The sequence below is a fragment of the Gekko japonicus genome, unplaced genomic scaffold, assembly GCF_001447785.1.
Source record: "Gekko japonicus isolate JY-2015 unplaced genomic scaffold, Gekko_japonicus_V1.1 scaffold2598, whole genome shotgun sequence".
NCBI classification, from domain to species: domain Eukaryota; kingdom Metazoa; phylum Chordata; class Lepidosauria; order Squamata; family Gekkonidae; genus Gekko; species Gekko japonicus.
Genome location: NW_015169861.1, coordinates 13,984 through 33,683, shown reverse-complemented (window position 1 = coordinate 33,683; position 19,700 = coordinate 13,984). Strand labels below are relative to the sequence as shown.

The following is a 19,700-nucleotide window of genomic DNA, read 5'->3' as shown; positions in this document are numbered from 1 at the left end:
TCTGACATAAATGTCACTTTGTTGGGCCGGGCCATGTGTGCCATAAAACGTAATGCCAGATAGCGGAGATATAAACTATACAAAGGACAGCAGCTGGTAAGCCCCGAGTTGGTGTATCCCCACTGCAAGGCCTCATGGTCTGGGAGGGGGTGCAATGGACGGACTGGAGAGCCAGTGGTGCAGCACTGGGTAGATGTTCCCACGCTGCTTGACTGCTGCAGACGAGGTTGTTCTGCCATGCTGAAGCCACAGTCGGAGTGGCTTCGCCTGCTCCCCTCCCCAAGCAGTTTCCTGTTCCCTCCCGTGCACTAGTTGCTCGCGGGCCGCATAAGAGCCCTGGATGGGCCGGTTCTGGCTTTATGTTCTACACCCCTGCCCTGGAGAATATGGATGCATTGGAGGGTGGACTCTGTGGCATTGTACCACAATGAGATTCCTGTCCCCCCCAGGCTCCGTCCCCAAATCTTCAGTAGTTTCCCGATTTGGAGCTGACAGACTTATCTCCCCCCTACCCCCACCAGTGGCAAGTCGGGACCTGGCAACCCTATTTGGATGGGAAACCACCAAGGAAGTCCAGGGTCACTATGCAGAGGCAGGCAATAGCAAACCAACTTTGTTCGTCTCTTGGCTTGGAAACCCTATGAAATCGCCATAAATTGGCTGTGACTTGAAAGCACTTTCCACCCCCCCAGACATAATTAACTTCAACAAACTCAGAAGGTAAGATGGCACTGCAAAAGAATGAATCTAGCTCACTAGCACAGTAGAAGAATGAATCTAGCACGCACTTTGTTTTTAGTAATTAAATATAAGCCAAGGTGGGGGGTTGAAATCAGGGCTATTTTGGGGCAGGAACGCGCAGGAATGGAGTTCCGGCTGGCTCCCGAGTTGGCCACGCCCAGCAGGAACTCATTAGCATAATAGGCCGCACCCAACAGCAGAAACTCATTAGGATTGGCGACATTAGGGGGGGGTGGCCTAACACGTAAAGGAGTTCCTGCTACAAAAAAAGCCCTGGGTTTTGACAACAAACAAGGTAAACAATGTCAGGGGGTGTGGCCTTATGACACACTTCCGGTGATGTCAGGGTGTGTGGCATATGCTAATGAGTTATGCTAATGAGTTCCCCTAGCTCTTTTTCTACGAAACGATCCCTGGTGGTGCTGAATAGGTTGTTCCCATCAGGAAGAATGTATTACCAGTACACCGATAGAGTACTTCCTGCCTTTGTATTCTGACTTTCCCCCAGGGTGCTATAGACTGTGCACACAAGGGGCTTTCCTACTGTGAAGTTAGTGACTCCTGTAAGATCACCAGGTGGGTAGCAGGGGACGTTCACGCATGAGCAGGGGTTTAAACTCGGGCTCCCTTGTCAGTACGGTTATCTCACCTCACCGCTTTGCTCTCACTTCCAGCTTTCTGCCACTTTCAGCAAAAAAAAAAGCAGGATTTTTGACGGTGCCATCCTAAGTCGTTACCTGCTTCCATGCCTACTGATATCTGTGGATTCTGTGGGGGTGTTACTCTTCTTAGGTAACGGTAAAGGTTCCCTTGCTCGAAAGCCAGTCGAATCTGACTCTAGGGTTGCGGTGCTCATCTCCGTTTCAAAGCCGAAGAGCCAGCGCTGTCCGAAGATGTTTCTGTGGTCATGTGGCCGGCATGACTAAACACTGAGGCGCATGGAACGCTGTTACCTTCCCACCGAAGTGGTATTTATTTATCTCCTTGCAATTTCTTGCTTTTGAACTGCTAGGTTGGCAGGAGCTGGAACTAGAGACGGGAGCTCACTCCATCATATGGCACCCGGGTCTCGAACTGCTGAACTACTGACCTTCCACAGCCTGCAGTTCAGCGTTTTAACCACTTGAGCCACCTCAGCTCCTGCAAATATCTTATCCACTGCCAGGGCCGGATTTAGACTTGCTGAAGCCCTAAGCTATACAAAACCCAGAGGCCCCCTACTGTTTTAAATCACATCAGCTGGTCTCAGAAAAATTTAAAATATATACGCCTTTTTAATATTTGAAATCATTTTTTATATTGTGTTTTTATTCGAGGCCCAAGCAGATTGCGAGGCCCTAAGCTGTAGCTTATTTAGTTTATGCGTAAATCCGGCACTGTCCACTGCCAATAAGCCAAGGATTGTTCTGTGTTCTTTCCGCGCACTGGCTTTAACCATCTCAGTTTATGAATCGTGCCGTTCTTGTCTTTGTCTGCTCTGTAGTGACTTTCATGTGATCATTCCTGAACTGTGTGCCATGACATAGTTCCTTGTGTGCACTGAGAAATGAATGGAATAATTAGGGAATCCCTCTGGCTCAAAAGAGCTAGCCACTCTGTGTTCTCTGAGCAGAAGAAGAGTTTCGATTTATACCCCGCCCTTCACTACCCGAAGGAGTCTCAGAGCAGCTTACCATCTCCTTTCCTTCCCTTCCCCTCCCCACAACAGACACCCTGTGAGGTAGGTGGGGCTGAGAGAGCTCTGAGAGAACTGCTCTTAAGAGAACAGCTCTGAGAGAACTTGTGACTGACCCAAGGTCACACTAGCAGCTGCATGTGGAGGAGTGGGGAATCAAATTCGGTTCTCCCAGATTAGAGTCTGCGCTCCTAACCACTATATCAAAGTGGCTCAGGAGCATGTGTCAGCATGCTTGGTGGGGGGCTATACCAAGGCCTTGCCCCATCTCCAAGCCTCCCCCATTTGGAACATCAGCCTGCAGAAGCTCCATCAAGCCCCATATTACAGGCTTCCTGGTTTTAACTGTGACAACCTAGTCACTCTGGAAGGTCTTGAGGAAGGGAATTTGGTCCCTTGTTACCTATCTGCTCAATGCTGATCTTTGTGAGTATATTCTGTATCTGTTTTATGTCTCATTGCACATATTCTTCATGGAAAGGCAGCAGAAAAATTTATCTTAGCAGGTGGCCTCTTCTAAGGTTCGTCCTGGGGCATGTTTGCATGGGGGGATTCGATCTGCCAATCAGTCCTGATGCACTAGAATTAACACTTAGAGACTCTTCCGGTCTGTGGCTCAGCGATGGCGGACGCTCTCCCCTACCACTGGGGAGGCATTCCGCGCTCTAGTGGGGTTGGAAGGGTGCCACCTCAAGTGACACCCCCAGGTGAGCCTTAGTGAAAGGCTCCAAGCCGGGGGTGCTGGAGGGGCGACCTCTTCGACGGCATAATGCCGGAGAATTGAGGTGCTCCTTTGCCCCAATCGGTCCGCCCCCTGAGAGGCTCGGTTTTTACTGAGCTCAGCTGATGCCAGCCGGGACAAGCAGTGAGGGTCAACGATCTATCGAAGCTACAAGGAGTCTGGATGCAGACTGTCAATGAACCGGAGAAAGAATCAAGCGAAAAAGTTTAAAAAGTGAGTTCTCCCCCCCCCACTCATCTGGAAGCGGCGCCGGGGACAATTCCCTGGCGTAAACAAACTGAACTGTGTAAAAAAAAAAAAACAGAGGGGGGGAGGAGAGAGGAAGATCGTAATGATGTGCTAGAGACTTAGCTGCGTTTGCAGAAAAACTTGAGCGCTTTTTCGAAGAAGAGTGAAGGAGGTCTTCTAGTGTAAACAAAGTGGAAAATGGCCGGCGCCCGGGGAAAACTAGGCAGACAAGTTGGGCGGGGCGGTCAAAGTCCGAGGATCGAGGAGACAGGAGATCTGATCTCTATGCTATCAGAACTGCTCAAGCCAATAAACGAGAGACTCGATGGTATTAACCAGCAGATGACCGCATCCAACCAAAGCCTAGCAAAGCAACAGCAGCAGATTGCCGAGTTGGTTAAAAAGTCGATCCAAACAGACGAAAAACTTAAAGAGACAGTGCACGATACCAAGAAAGTCAAAAAGAAAGTTGGTCTGCTTGAACAGAGACAGGACCTACAGGAACGCAGATTGCTGAATCTTCAAATGGAAAAAGCAAACAAGATACTCAGGTTTCAGGGGATAGCTGAATCGCAAGGAGAAAACTTGAAAAAGTTGATGGCAGAGCTGATCGCACCGGCGATAGGTTGCTCATCGGCAGAAGCGGAAGCAGAGATTGAGGTGGTTTATCGATCATACTCAAAGTATATTAAACTGAATAACCTGCCAGGTGAAATTGTCGTCAAGTTTCTCTGAAGACAGACGAGAGATGATACTCTAAAAGCAACAGCAGCTAATCCCCTGCAGCTGGGAGCCACACCCATCAGGGTTTTGAAAGACACTCCATTTGAAGTTCGGGAAAAAAGAAAAGCGTATAAAGAATTGATTTCAACCTTGCAGATCAACCAGATTCCATATTCCTGGAATTTCCCAGAGGGTGTCGTGTTCAAATACAGAGATAAAAGGGGAAAAATTGACTCGGTTTTTAAAGCAGAAGAATGGTTGAAGCGGTTCTTTGGAGCGCAAGAAGAAGAACAGCAAAAAGGAGAGGGCGGAGCAGATAACACAGAAGACAGGGACGGAGACCAGGGAGCAACAGGTGGCTAGGCCAAACAAGCATACGACCTGCGGCTTAGAGGACCAAAGTAACTCTTTATAAACTTGAGATTTGCAAACAAAGAAGAAGATGAAAGGACTCTGGGCACACTCTGAAGACGAAGGAGAGAATACTAACATGGACTTACTAACTTCCGATTACATTGACTTAAACGAAAAGTTTATTTGTTTTGAATACTAACAGAATACTAACTGTTGAGGACCCTCCCTCTTGGGTTTTTAGTTATAGTGTGGGTTTTTATTTACTGTCCTTTATCCTGGGTCAACTTTTTCCCTTCCCCTTTTCTTTTCTGTAGTCCTTAGGTGTAACAAAAAAATAATAAAGCTACCCTGTTCTCAGGGGATAAAAAAAAAAGAATTAGCACTTAGACTCTCACTGGAGGCTGCCTGCTGCATCTCTGCATGAGTCACTGTGCCGAGCTTGTTCCCTTCCAATCACAAGGCATACACTGAACTGTGGATCGTGCAGAAACACAGGGATGGACTCCTCTGCTGTGCTAAAACTAATTCTTTTCAGATGCTTTCAATTTTAATTTAATTAATTTAGGGAAAAATCATTCCCTAGCTTTCAGATACACAAACCCCACACCTTTCAGATACACCTTTCAGATACACAAACCCCACACCCTTCAATTACTTTTTAAACATGCCAGGCAAATTTCCCTGTGGCCCTTTTTCCCCCAGGAGAGCATTATGCATCCCACCCTGACATGGATGGGCCATGCCAGGCCAATCTGGTCAGATCTCAGAAGCTAAGCAGGGTTGGCCCTGGTTAGTACTAGGCTGGGAGACCACCATGGAGGTCCAGGGTTGCTACGCCGAGGCGGGCAACGGCAAACCACCTCTGAACATCTCTTGCCTTGGAAACCCTGTGGGGTTGCCATAAGTCAGCAGCATCTTGATGGCCCTTTCCACCATGATGCATACCAACAACATACTCTCTTAGTGGATAATCTTAGCCCAGATTGGACTACTGTAATTTGCTCTACTCAGGGCTTGTCCTTGAAGACGTTGCAGAAGCTTCAGGTTATTCAGAATGCAGCCAGTGTGTCTTGGTCTACGCACATACAGCCGATACTGAAGCATCTGCACTGGTTGCCAATTGATTTTCGGATCAAATTCAAGGCGCTGATTTCAACCTTTAAAGCCCTAAATGGTCTGGGGCCATCATACTGGGAGGACTGCCTCTCCCACTGCAATCCCCCACATTGCTTGTGTTCTTCATCACTCAGTCTTCTGGTGGTGCCCGGGCCCTCGAGTGGCTCTCCTCTCCTCTACCAGGGCGAGGGCCTTCTTTGGGGTGGCTCCATCCTGGTGGAATGCTGTATCAGAGGACATGCATGCCCTTGGGACCTTGTTAGCATCCTCAGGGCTTGCCAGGTCGAGCTGTTCCAACACAACAATGAAAGCCAAGTTTGCAGAAGAGATTAAGAAAAACATTTTTCCCCCTACACAACCCTGCCCCCGTTCACCAGTTAAACCCCAACATTGCGGGGAAACATACTGATAACCGCATGATGCTGTAATTCAAGGAAATAATATTAATACAATTTCTTCATTTTCTCCTTCCAGTCCATACAGTGCTTGCAAATAACACACCACTGTTTAAATAGGGATGGCATTTTTAGAGCACTTAAAATATCGGGGGGGGGGGGGGGAACCTTATATTATTTTTCCTCTCCCATGTAGAAAACTTCATCCTGGCGCCCTAGAAACAAATCACATTATGAGTGTGGTTAAAACAGTGTAAATTTTGCATCCGTTGCAATAGCAAGTTAACTGTGATTCAGCAGGGGGTGCTAGAGTCCAATGAAATAAGCTCCGGAGCAGCGGACTTTGTTTTCTCACCATTCAGTTATTAACAGTAATATTGTGACTTCCTGTATGTTTTAAAATTAAGGCCTCTCTGTAATCCTTTGGTCAGTGATTATCTTAGGTCCCTGCCACACGGCAGAAAAAAACACGGGCAAAGTGCGGCTATTCAGAGCCGCACCAAAAGAAACACACGGCAGCGGGATCACATAGATCCCCTGAGCTGCCGCGCCATTGCTCCCCGGTACGATCAGATGCCGAGGAGGAAGCCACCGACCGGAGACCAAGACAACCGGCTGTGCATGTGTGCGCATGCGCAGTCTAGCCAGGAGCCTCGGATGCGCTGGCAGAAGGACACGCTGACGATCCCATGGCCACGCTTGATGCGGCCTTTCTGGTAAGTCCACCTCTGTAGGGGGTTTCTTTTAACTATGGATTTTCGGCCTGAAGGGCCGGATCGGGGACGGGTGTGCAACACTTCCCAGATGTTGCGGTGGGATCACGCCCGTTTGCTGCGCCCCCGATTCGTCCCACTTCCGGCCCTAAACCTCCCGTGTGACCGGGGCCTTAGATACTTTTCCAGCAAAGTGTATTGTACCAAATAAGCTGTCAGGGAGAGAAGCTTTCAAAAAGAAAAATGAGGAGAGACCTGCCTTTCAGCAATGCCATTTTCCATTCAAGAACCATTTGTATTTTATCTTGGCCAAGTTGCCTTTAGAGTGAGGTGGGCTAGGTCAGAGGCTGCTTTGCTTTCCCTCATCTAATCCATTTCACTGCTGCCTTAGCTTGAACATAAGAACATAAGAGACACCAATGTTGGATCAGGCCAAAGGCCCATCCAGCCCAACACTCTGTGTCACACACTGCAGCACTTGTATGCCCTGACCTGGATGACCCAGGCTGAGCAGGGTCATCCCTGGTTAGTATTTGAATGGGATACCAGACCACCAAGGAAGTCCAGGGTTGCTACACGGAGGCAGGAAATGGCAAACTACCTCTGCACGTCTCTTGCCTTGAAAACACTATAGGCTATAATGGAGAATTGATCCAGGGGTACCCCAGGCTCGGGGAGGGGGGGCTGGTTTTTGAGATAGAGGCACCAAATTTGCAGCATAGCTGCTGGTGCCTGAACTAAAAAAAAAAACACCCGAGTTTCAAAAAGATTGGACCAAGGGGTCCAATTCTATGGGCCCCAGACGAAGGTGCCTCCATCCTCCGTTGTTTCCAATGGAGGAGGGAAGGCATTTAAAGGGAATTACTTTCTGAATTATTATTCAGAAAAGAAGTCTGAGTTACTTATATACATGGATTGTTTGCCTCAGCTTGGGATGCTACTCGGATCTAGATTCCCTGTTTTCCTACAACATTCTGTTCACATCCTGGGTTTCCCCCTTCTTTCCTGTGATCTTTCCCTGACCTGCTTTGCTCTGATGGCATTTATTGAGTACTTTTCCAGCTCAGTTTATACCGAGCGGCAGGGCTTTTTTTGTAGCAGGAATTTTTTTGAATATTAGGCGACACACCCCTAATGTAGCCAATCCTCAAAAGAGCTTACAGAGCTCTTCTTACAGGGGCTTCTGTAAGCTCTTGGAGGATTGGCTACATTAAGGGTGTGTCGCCTAATATGCAAAGGCGTTCCTGCTACAAAAAGAGCCCTGCCGAGCGCACACCTCTAGTCTGCACCCATTCTGTCCTCCCTCTGTTGCTGTGGGAACCTGGACCGTTTGAGTGCATTTGAGAACAGGAACACTGATCTTCTGCAATAACCACACTAGTGCAGACGTTGAAACAGGAAGTGTCTTGTTTACTTGTACATCCACCTTTCACCAGAGTGACGTGCTATTTGTATGTGAATATGAGGCTGTCAGTATCAAAGTAAACTAGATGAACATCCTATCATTGCACCTTAAGGGACATGCATATGAAGCCTCTGGCATTTGGAATGAGGCACATGACTTCTTTCAAGGAGCACAGAGACTGTGTAATCTTATGAGTCTTACACAATCTTATTGTGATGATTAGGGTGTTCTGCATACAGGGACAGGCTTGTGTGGTTTCCCTGTTGCTGCCGCCAATGCAGCATAGCAGTAACAGGGCTTCCAAGTGGTGGGTTTCCCTGCATATTCCCTTTCCCAGCCCCCCAAAGCAGCCATTTACCACCTGCCACTTGAGGGCTTTTTTTTTTAAGGCAATTGACATATCAGTATATATCAGGGTCTCTGAATCCCCAAAATTTCATTTTAAAATTTCCTAGCCCCTTTTGTTGTGAAGATATAAAGGGAAAGGTGTATTTCCACAATGAAAAGAGACAGAAAGTAACTTTTTTTAAAAAGCTGGGAATTTGGAGTAGCTGATAGATTATTATAACAATATGTCAACTGCTGGTTTTTAAGAAGTCCCCGATGGTAGGGTGATGGCCGTCTCAGAAGACTGAAACAGGGGAAAGTACACTGATGTGGGTAGGATCAGAAAGATCTGGACTTTCTTGTCTACATAGGTGCTAGCCTGCTGTCTCTGCAATCTTTCCTGAAACATCAGAGCTAAGCAGGTCACGGAAAGATCACAGGAAAGAAGGGGAAAACCCCGGAAGTGAACAGAATGCTCTAGGGAAATGGGGGGGGGGGGCTAGTTCCAAGGAGCATCCCAAGTCAAGGCAAACAGTCCATGTGTAAGTAACCCAGGTGTTGTTTTTTTTCTGAATAAGAATTACGTACTTAAATACGTTTTGTACCTGACTTGCATAGCCCAGGCTAGCCCAATCTTGGTGGATCTTGGAAGCTAAGCAGGGTTGGCCCTGGCTAGTATTTGGATGGGGTTCCTCCAAGGACATACTCCTCAAGATATGTTCAGTGTTGGAGGGAAATGTCCTGATGCTCTTACTTACTGCATGCACTTACTCCCACGCAAGCACGAACAGAATTGCAGCCTTGTTTTGTGCTTTTTGAGACATTTCTCTCCATCAGCAACTACACTCAAGTGCTGATAATAAGGCAAAAGCAACATGCGTAGGTCAAATTATAAGTCCAGAGAGAGATGTAACAAACAGCCCCCTCCTTTTTTTTTTTTTTACTGTAAATATAATTCAAGAATGTTAACTATCGGTTCAGCTCCCAGGGTGACAGCATTAGATGGTTTACAGAACGTTCCTGTTAAAGTTGAGATCCAGATAAGAGAGACAAGGCCGACAAAGATGGTCTAACAGAGCTCTGATTTTATAGTGCACATTTCTAACTTTCTTGAAACAGAACGTTACAACAGTTTTCCAGCTAGGGCGCAAACGTCCATAGCTGAAGAATAAGAACAGGACAGGCGAAATGTCACATGCCCCTGAAAGGCAAATGGAAGAAATTGGGCCCCTTCCTCCATTAGCATTTGGCCGTGCAGTCACAATCATGTTTTCTCACAAGCAAGTCCCTTTGAGCTTAATGGAGAACCTAAATAAATGGAGAATGCTAAATAAAATGTTAATAACTTGCTAATACATGTGTAGCACATTCCCAGTTGGCAAAAGAATTCTTTCAAAGGAAGAAGAAGAAGAAGAGATTGGATTTATACCCTGCCCTTCACTACCCAAAGGTGTCTCAGAGCGGCTTACAAACTCCTTTCCCTTCCCCTCCCCACAACAGACACCCTGTGAGGTAGGTGGGGCTGAGAGAACTCTGACAGAAACTGCTCTTTTCTCAAGAACAGCTCTTATCAGAACTACGGCTTACCCAAGGTCATCCAGCCAGGTGCAAGTGGAGGAGTGGGGAATCAAACCCTGGTCTCCCCGATTAGAATCCGCGCACTTAACCACTACACCAAACTGGCTCTTTTGGTCTATTGTGTTTCTCCAATAAAGAGCTCAAATGGGGATCCCCCGGCCTTCTTCCAGTTAGCTGTATTAAGGATTTTAGCCATGCAACTTGTTTTTAGAAGAAGAAGAGATTGGATTTATACCCTGCCCTTCACTCGGAGTCTCAGAGTGGCTTAGAAACTCCTTTCCCTCCCCCTCCCCCACAACAGACACCCTGTGACGTAGGTGGGGCTGAGAGAGCTCTTTCCAGAACTGTCCTTGAGAGAAAAACTCTGACAGAACTATGGCTTGCCCAAGGTCATCCAGCAGCCGCAAGTGGAGGAGTGGGAAACTGTTTTATATTTTCAAATATATATTTATTTATTTTATATATTTTTAAAATATTTTATTTTATGTGAGCTGCCCTGAGCCTGCCTTGGCAGGGAGGGCAGGATATAAATTAGATGAATAAAATAATAAATAAACCCGGTTTTCCCAGATTAGAGTCCGTGCACTTAACCACTACACCAAACTGGCTCTCGGAATCAAGTCCCACTGTGTTTTCAGAGAGAGAGAGAGAGAGAGGGAGAGAGTAAAAGGCTATCAAGTCGCAGCCAACTTATGGCGACCCTCTTCGCTATTTGTACTTTACATAAAGCTGCAGTCTGCATTATACCATATACATCAAAGATTCGAAAAGCCACACCCACGGGCACCACATTGGGGATCCTTTGTTTGGCACATTAAAGCAATAACTTGATCATCTGTCTTGAGAAAAATAAAGGTCCCTTAATTAAGAAAATCGCAAAGCCCAGTTTTCAAATACCGTATTTCCCCTAACGAAAATGTGTAGTTGGAGGCCCTGACCTGGATAGCCCAGGCAAGCCCGAACTCATCAGATCTTGGATGCTAAGCAGGGCTGACCCTGGCAAATACTTGGATGGGAGACGTCCAAGGAATACCAGGGCTGGGACGCAGAGGCAGGCAATAGCAAGCCATCTCTCTGAAACATCCTAGCCCCACTAGGGGTTTTTGTTGTGGTGGTTCAGTCACACAGTCGAGTCCAACTCTTCACGACCCCATGGATCACATCACGCCAGGCCCTCCTGTCCTCTGCCATCCTCTGGAGTTTGCTCAGTTTCATGTTCATTAGGGGTTGCCAGAAGTCAACCATGACTTCCAGGCACACATGCACACAAATACTCACCAAAAAGTGCCCAGTAAGTGGGCCTTACATCATTACCTCAGCCCCCGGAAGGCATGTACTCAATCACACCTCTGGTGGGAAGTCATTCCACAATCCTGGAGCTGCTACAAAAAAGACCACGCACCTATCTGCAGAGGTCTTCACCTTCGGTAGCAATCTCACTATCACCCTTGATAGTGCTCTCATTGCAACGTAATACTGCCTAACTTACAGGGCTATTGTAGGGATTGCTAAAATGCTGCACATGGAACTTTATGGAAAAAAGCTACATAAGTTGTTTACAATGCCTGGTTTTCAGACTGGTGTCCCACTATAAAAAAGAGTGCCAGAGTCATCTTGTGATGGGAAAATACAGTGTGCACCTTGTTGAACTCACTGCATTAAAAACTTAGTAATGCCCAGGCTAGCCTGATCTCATCAAACCTTGGAAGCTAAGCAGGGTTGGCCCTGGTTAGTACTTGGATGGGAGACGACCAAGGAAGTCCAGGGTCACTATGCAGAGACAGGCAATGGGAAGCCATCTCTCTTGGTCTCTTGCCTCGAAAACCCTCTGGGGCTGCCATAAATCGGCTGCAACCTGAGGACAAAAAGGCAAGCACACACCCAAAGGGGTAAGCAGTCTTTAAACAAGAATTATACAATAGATTTCAAAACATTTCTATAGAGCAACAGTCTTATTTCTTCAGTATGCTGCCTGGAAAGCCATAGAACAAGCTTTCAGTATTTGAAACATGTTGAGATCCTTGATCATCCCCGAATTAAAAGCCCATTTCTAGCATCAGCAAAGTGTGGTTCTTGCTGCTGCAGTTGGATTTGCCCTGACCACCTGTGACAATCAGCACGGAAACTCTCTCATCGCGAATGAAATGTCTACGTCTCTTACCTGTCTTCTTTTGGTGATGCTTGTGCATGTGTATAAGGAACAAGTGAAGTATGCTGCCTGGAAAGCCATAGAACAAGCTTTCAGCATTTGAAACATGTTGAGATCCATGATCAACCCCGAATTAAAAGCCCATTTCTAGCATCAGCAAACTGTGGTTCTTGCTGCTGCAGTTGGATTTGCACTGACCACCTGTGACAATCAGCACAGAAACTCTCGCGTCACGAATGAAATTTCTACTTCTCTTACCTGTCTTCTTTTGGTGATACTTGTGCATGTGTATAAGGAACAAGTGAAGATTCCACCTGAGTTCCACACACTTTGCTGCTGAGGACATCCAAGCCGATCGGTGCTAAGGACTGAAGTTGATGCGCTTTAATACTTGTGGGCTGCCCCTACAACCAAACAGCAGCCTGCGCTAGGTGAATATTGACGGGTGTAAACAAGGGGCCGCAAGTCACCTTCCCATCCCTCTCCTCTTTTTCCGTTCCCATCCGGTTGACCTGAGTTATTCAATTTCCAGTGGCAAACATTAAACAAGCGGTAATCCTTTTAAGTATAGCCTGTATAATAATTGATCTCAGAACCCATGTCTGGCAGAAGTAATTACTTCAAGTGAAATCAGGACGACGTGTTTGGCAGTGGGGCTTTCTGCACAGCCCAGCTATACTTTTTACAATGCATACAACCGGTTTAATCTATAACTGGGTTGTTCTGACGCTCCAAAGTATTTAAATTGGGGGGGTGGGTGTTGAGGTTATTGTATGTTGGCAGCAAAAGGTACAGCATGAAATGGGTCGTGCAAAACGGCAAGATAAGATTTCATCTTTCTACACGTGTGGCCTAATGGGACAATAATACTGGGGTGAGGCCCTCGCTGAGTGACAGAGTCCCTGCTTTGCATGCAGAAGGTACCAGGTTCAATCCCCAGCGTATCTGGTTTTTTAAAAATGTCAGGCAGCGGATGATGTGAAAAACCTTCACCCCAACACTCCAGCCATAGTGTATAGTACCGAGCCTATTTGGCCTCAGTAACCCTCCACAATGCCAATCTTTGGTGTTTCCAAAGGTTCTCAGTAACAGGAAAGGGAGCCTTGGTGTGCATATGTTTCGTGTGCATATGTTCCATGCGCATAGACTGCATGCTCACAAGCCAGCAGTTATGCACAGGCAGAAGATGGGGCCAGCACATTTGTGCCCGCCCCCACTCTATGTGCATTGATTTCAACTCATATTTAGGGGAGGGGCTGTGATAGAGCATCTGCTTGGCATGCAGAAGGTCCCAGGTTCAATCCCCGGCATCTCCAGTTAAAGGACCAGGCAGTGGGTGATGTGAAAGTTCTCTGCCTGAGACTCTTGAGAGCCACTGCTAGTTGGAGTAGACAATACTGACCTTAACGGACCAAAGGGTTTGATTCAGTATAAGGCAGCTTCATGTGTTCATGTAATGTCAAGAGTAGAGGGCTCCTATAAGGCAGCTTTACGGGATTGCAGTTTGAGGTAGTAGAAGGGGCTGTACCACTTCAGCCTGCTTGTAGAGGAGTTGCAATTTTAATACATCCCTACACTAGAAAGCTCCCTGCAGATTTAAGGAAAAAATATCGCCTCCGGGAGAAAGGTTCTAGGCTAGTCCTTCTCATGCTGTGGTAGTTTTGCAGTGAAAGAAAGCCATTCATGCAGGGGAACTTTGAAAAACATAATCCCTCAACCAGTAGTCTGAAAGGGTTCAGTCCCATCATCAGCCGTTTTACCAGCCCATTCTGTTACTTGTGTGAAACAGGCTTTACTGTAAGTGGTAAGCAACAGAGTTATTTTATTAACTATATTTATAGTCCCCCTTCCTCACCGAGATTCAGAGTGGGTTACATAGTTAATAAAATCAAGAGACATCTAATAAGTGATGAACTAGGATTACAGATGTCTGAAGGAGCGTAGCATATTAGACATGATACAGAATGCTGATGTAAGGAAGAAAAATGGTATTACCACAGTAGCAGGGCTATTTTTGGGCAGGAACGCACAGGAACGGAGTTCCGGCTGGCCACGCCCAGCAGGAACTCATTAGCATAATAGGCCACACCCAACAGCAGAAACTCATTCGGATCGGCTACATTAGGGGTGTGTGGCCTAACATGCAAAGGAGTTCCTGCTACAAAAAAGCCCTGGGTTTTGACAACAAACAAGGTAAACAGAATAAGAAGCAAAAGGTGGGTGTGGCTGGATGACCACACTTCTGGTAACATGGGGGTGCGGTCTAATGTGCTAATGAGCTGTGCGGTCAGGGGTGTGGCCCAATATGCTAATGAGTTCCTGTTGTTGGGTGTGGCCTATTATGCTAATGAGTTCCTGCTGGGCTTTTTCTACAAAAAGAGCCTTGCACAGTAGAAAACAAGGCAACAAAAGGGTAATACATGCAGCAAACTGATAATCTATCCCATACATAGTGGTATAGTCCTCAGTCCCTTTCCCTTTCCTGAACCATTCTGTCATAGGACAGCCCTGTTACCTTTATAGAATTGCCCTCCTGAACAACTCCATTTTACCTCGTTCGTGGAATGACAGGACAGTGAGAGCCCGCCTGACCTCCTCAGGAAAGCAATGTAAGGTTTTTACATATGAAGGATCCCACTTAAAGTTTGTTATGATCCCACTTAAAGATTATTATGATCTCTGGTCATACCCAGAGCTGACTTCATTACATGTAAAAATTAATGATTCAGGTTCGTTGTGGAGGGGTACGTGGGTCTAGGTCAAAACATGGTTGCCACAGTGCTGTAGGCCTGCCCTCCGTTCACATTTCAGTCAGTTAAAACAATCAAACGGCTACAATGCAGGGACCATCGGCAGGCCTTACTGTAAGTGGGAAGTGGTCCGGTGACCTCCGGTGCTTTCTTCCTCAAGGAAAGCACTGAAGACACAGAGATGTTTTGATGTCTCCACCAGATGCTAAAGAGCCATTTTCCATTTCAGTTTTAAAATCTATGCTCAGCAACAGCTTGCCTCTTCAGCAAGGGAAATGGCTGTGGCAGAAATCCAAGGCACCCTCTTGGCTTTATGCAGAAAAATTCAGGTGGGCAGCCATGTTGAATTGAAGCAGCAGAACACAGTCTGGGTCCAGTGGCTCAAGACTTGGGGATAATACTGCTGTACTCTAGCTTCATTCTCACATCTTTTTGTTGACGCTTGCATTTCCATCCTAATTTGCTGCTGTCCATTTTAGCATCCCAGTTTCAGCTCTGCATATGCATCTGGGCTCTGAGTGACCCCTCCTAACGGCTGCCCCCCCTTTTTCCCTGTAAGTAGCCCCTGAGTTTTTATTCCTTTTGTCTGTGGCTACATTAGGGGTGTGTGGCCTAACATGCAAAGGAGTTCCTGCTACAAAAAAGCCCTGGGTTTTGACAACAAACAAGGTAAACAGAATAAGAAGCAAAAGGTGGGTGTGGCTGGATGACCACACTTCTGGTAACATGGGGGTGCGGTCTAATGTGCTAATGAGCTGTGCGGTCAGGGGTGTGGCCCAATATGCTAATGAGTTCCTGTTGTTGGGTGTGGCCTATTATGCTAATGAGTTCCTGCTGGGCTTTTTCTACAAAAAGAGCCTTGCACAGTAGAAAACAAGGCAACAAAAGGGTAATACATGCAGCAAACTGATAATCTATCCCATACATAGTGGTATAGTCCTCAGTCCCTTTCCCTTTCCTGAACCATTCTGTCATAGTACAGCCCTGTTACCTTTATAGAATTGCCCTCCTGAACAACTCCATTTTACCTCGTTCGTGGAATGACAGGACAGTGAGAGCCCGCCTGACCTCCTCAGGAAAGCAATGTAAGGTTTTTACATATGAAGGATCCCACTTAAAGTTTGTTATGATCCCACTTAAAGATTATTATGATCTCTGGTCATACCCAGAGCTGACTTCATTACATGTAAAAATTAATGATTCAGGTTCGTTGTGGAGGGGTACGTGGGTCTAGGTCAAAACATGGTTGCCACAGTGCTGTAGGCCTGCCCTCCGTTCACATTTCAGTCAGTTAAAACAATCAAACGGCTACAATGCAGGGACCATCGGCAGGCCTTACTGTAAGTGGGAAGTGGTCCGGTGACCTCCGGTGCTTTCTTCCTCAAGGAAAGCACTGAAGACACAGAGATGTTTTGATGTCTCCACCAGATGCTAAAGAGCCATTTTCCATTTCAGTTTTAAAATCTATGCTCAGCAACAGCTTGCCTCTTCAGCAAGGGAAATGGCTGTGGCAGAAATCCAAGGCACCCTCTTGGCTTTATGCAGAAAAATTCAGGTGGGCAGCCATGTTGAATTGAAGCAGCAGAACACAGTCTGGGTCCAGTGGCTCAAGACTTGGGGATAATACTGCTGTACTCTAGCTTCATTCTCACATCTTTTTGTTGACGCTTGCATTTCCATCCTAATTTGCTGCTGTCCATTTTAGCATCCCAGTTTCAGCTCTGCATATGCATCTGGGCTCTGAGTGACCCCTCCTAACGGCTGCCCCCCCTTTTTCCCTGTAAGTAGCCCCTGAGTTTTTATTCCTTTTGTCTGAAGAAATGTGCTTTGCACACAAAAGCTTACACTTTGATTAAAACTTTGTCGGTCTTAAAGGTGCCCCTGGACTCAAACTTTATTCTGGCTTTATGTGTTACACTCCCCCATTTTGATGGACTGCAACCACAGAGAGAAAGTGCAGGTGTCAGGTTTAATCAGGGATACAAACCAATGAAGAGATGCTTGGATAATCATTTGCTTTTTCACAATCAATGACATAAATCTGCCTGTGACCAAAATCTCAGTGTTTAACGCTTTAATCCTATGCAGAGTTACTCCACTCTGTTGAAATCTGTGGGTTTACACTGGAGTAACTCTGTTTAGGATAGCACTGTGAGTACCTTATGAAGATACTGAAAGGAATGTAAGATAACTTACAAGGTGATAGGGGTCCTTTTGATGTGTTCTTTTTTCATGGTATTACAACAAAAACACCAGAACCAACGTAGTTTCAAAACATTTCAGTTCTGGAATAACAGCATGTTATGCCTAAAATAATTATGCAGCTGCAAACACCCAGGCTCGTGTCTGCAATGTTGTCTCATATTTTGCCTGCCACAGAGCAAAATATTTGTTTAGCTCGTGGTTGTAATTGTTAGTTTGATGGTTCTACACAACAAAATGAACAGCAAGGCATTAGGTAACTGCCCTTCAGATATTTTCCAGCAAACCTTCGCATCTCAACACTGGATTTGTACCCAGATTTGTAGATGTGACACATAATTATTCATCTTGACTTCCATACTCAGCACTTCTGTGAAATTTATCAAATAGTAGGCTGGGAAACTCTTGCATGCCTTCTGTGAACATCATCACGGCTTAGCTTTTCTAGATGCCTTTTTTGAATGTGCGTTTTAACTATAGAATGTGAATGGATATGTGCTACGGTCCCATCAGTTTATGCTATTAAGAAGATAGATAGCCACAGGTAGAAAATAATCTTCCATCACTTTTCTTGCAGGACTGGTGTGTGGCAATGTTTGCTTTGGATCCCTTGGATCTGTTCTGCTGGTGGTAGCACTTTCCCTCAGCACAAGGATCCTTTCTGTGACAAGAGGTTCCTTGCATTGGACAGGATCACTAGGAGAAAAGTTCTAACTGTGTATGAGCCTTTGATGGACTGTGGGAACGACTGGTCGTTTGCCATATGCGTTGAGAATTTGAATTTTGATATTGTTGGTATATCTTCGGAATTTGTATGATATAAAATTGATTTCCATAGAATAGTTTGAGTCGTTTAATTATCTTTGTTTAGGTAAAAGCAATATTTTACACACAGTTGCTCTGCTGGTTACCTTCCACAAGATAGCAGGATGCCCTGTACCAGAAGAGCTGTGTGACCAATGGACATGAGACTGTCCTCTGCATCAGGAATACTCTGATCTGAGTCTCTCAATACTCCCTCTAAGCTGTGGAGTTTTGTGAGCAAAAGTTCTACTTTGTGAGCGACTGGCATTGAAATTCCAATCTCCTCCTCCTCCTCCTCCTCCTCCTCCTCCTCTTCTGCTGCTGCATGGGACAGGGATTTGATAGTACAAGGAAGCCTCCATTGTGAAGGACATGTCATTAAACTCCTGTATCAATTAACTCGCCTTAATTATTAAAGGCCTACCCATTAGTAAGGCATTTGATTCCAAGGCCTTTCTCCAGTTTCTCAGCCCTTTTCTTTTTGAATGGTTACATTGTTAAGGAAATCTTGCATTATCCGAGGAAGTTCCGCAAAGAGAAGACAGGCTAGGATGTGTACTAGTTGCGTAAATCACACAGATGCTAGTTAAGATGGTCCATCAAGCAAAGTAGGCCAGTAAAATGTCTACTTTCCACATTTAGCAAATGACGGCGTCGATCCATTTGACAAGGGGGCGGGGCTGCAAGGAAAGGGGACCGCTGGGAGCCGAGGGGGTAATAAAAGACGGAGCATGGAGAGGGCCGAGGAGGACGTCCCAGGAGCTGGCTAAGGATCCGAGGAGAGGGACTGGGAGTGCCGGCCCGGGACGCCCCGATACGCACCCAGACGATGACGGACGAGAGGCGGCCGTCGGAAGCAGATCCTTCAGGAGCGGGCAAGAGTGGCAGACGGCCACCCTGCATACCCCGTTGTCTGAGGCCGCCTCTCCTGCTCCTCTAACCACCTTCCCTCGGCTCCGGCCCCGTGGGTATCCCCGGAGGATCGCACCTTGACCCCAGGAAAACACGGCCGGCCAGTGGTCACCTGTCAGGGACCAGGCTGACCGTGACAGCGTTTTCCCCAAAAAACCAGAGCATCATGTGCAACGTCACTGACACAATGACATCATTTCCAGGTGACATCATTGCACCGGGGATATCGCATGCTATGTCCCGCCTACCCCCAGAATGCCGCCCATATCCCCCCACTGCAACGGTGAGGGGACCTGGCAACCCCACCATGGAGTGACACTGCCAGTCAGAGTAGACAATACTGACCTTGATGGACCATACAGGGCCTGATTCTGTGTAGGGCAGCTTCATGTGTTCAATATTTTCACCCATTGGAATAATTAAGGGAGGGCGGGAGCAAAGCTTTAATTTGCCTTCTGATTCTGTGTAGCAATTAATTGTTGTGCGTTCCCTTTGTTCAGTACTCCATCATAAATTATTGATTAACAGCTGGTCATCCAGTTCAATCTCATTGGACTTTACACCCAGTTCACATTTCCTGTGCTTTACACATTCCTTGGTCGGGCTTGACTGTGGATTCTGTCTGGAAGGTTTCACTCAAGTTTGGCCATGTGCTTTGCAAATGATCAAGTTATTCCAAAGGTTACAAACAAGTGGGGGTCATGTCCTGCCGGAGCACCCCAAAGCAGCGCTCCGGCAGTAAGGAGCCCAGGCCTCCCCCCAAGGGGAAGAATTAAATGCCGGGCTTCCCAGCCCGATCTTCTCCAGGTGCCGCACAGCTGCGGGGCATGTGGAGAAAATCAGGCAGGGAAGGCAGGCATGTCTGCCCGCCTCCCCTTCCTTCTCC

General features: G+C 46.6%; 1 protein-coding gene across 1 annotated transcript in view; it reads left to right on the top strand.

Moving 5' to 3' along the window:
• Positions 1-19,700, top strand: part of LOC107115655 (alpha-L-iduronidase-like) — a gene marked incomplete at its 3' end in the record, with an annotated part of 53,026 nt that overhangs the window by 20,928 nt on the left and 12,398 nt on the right. The window lies entirely within an intron of this gene.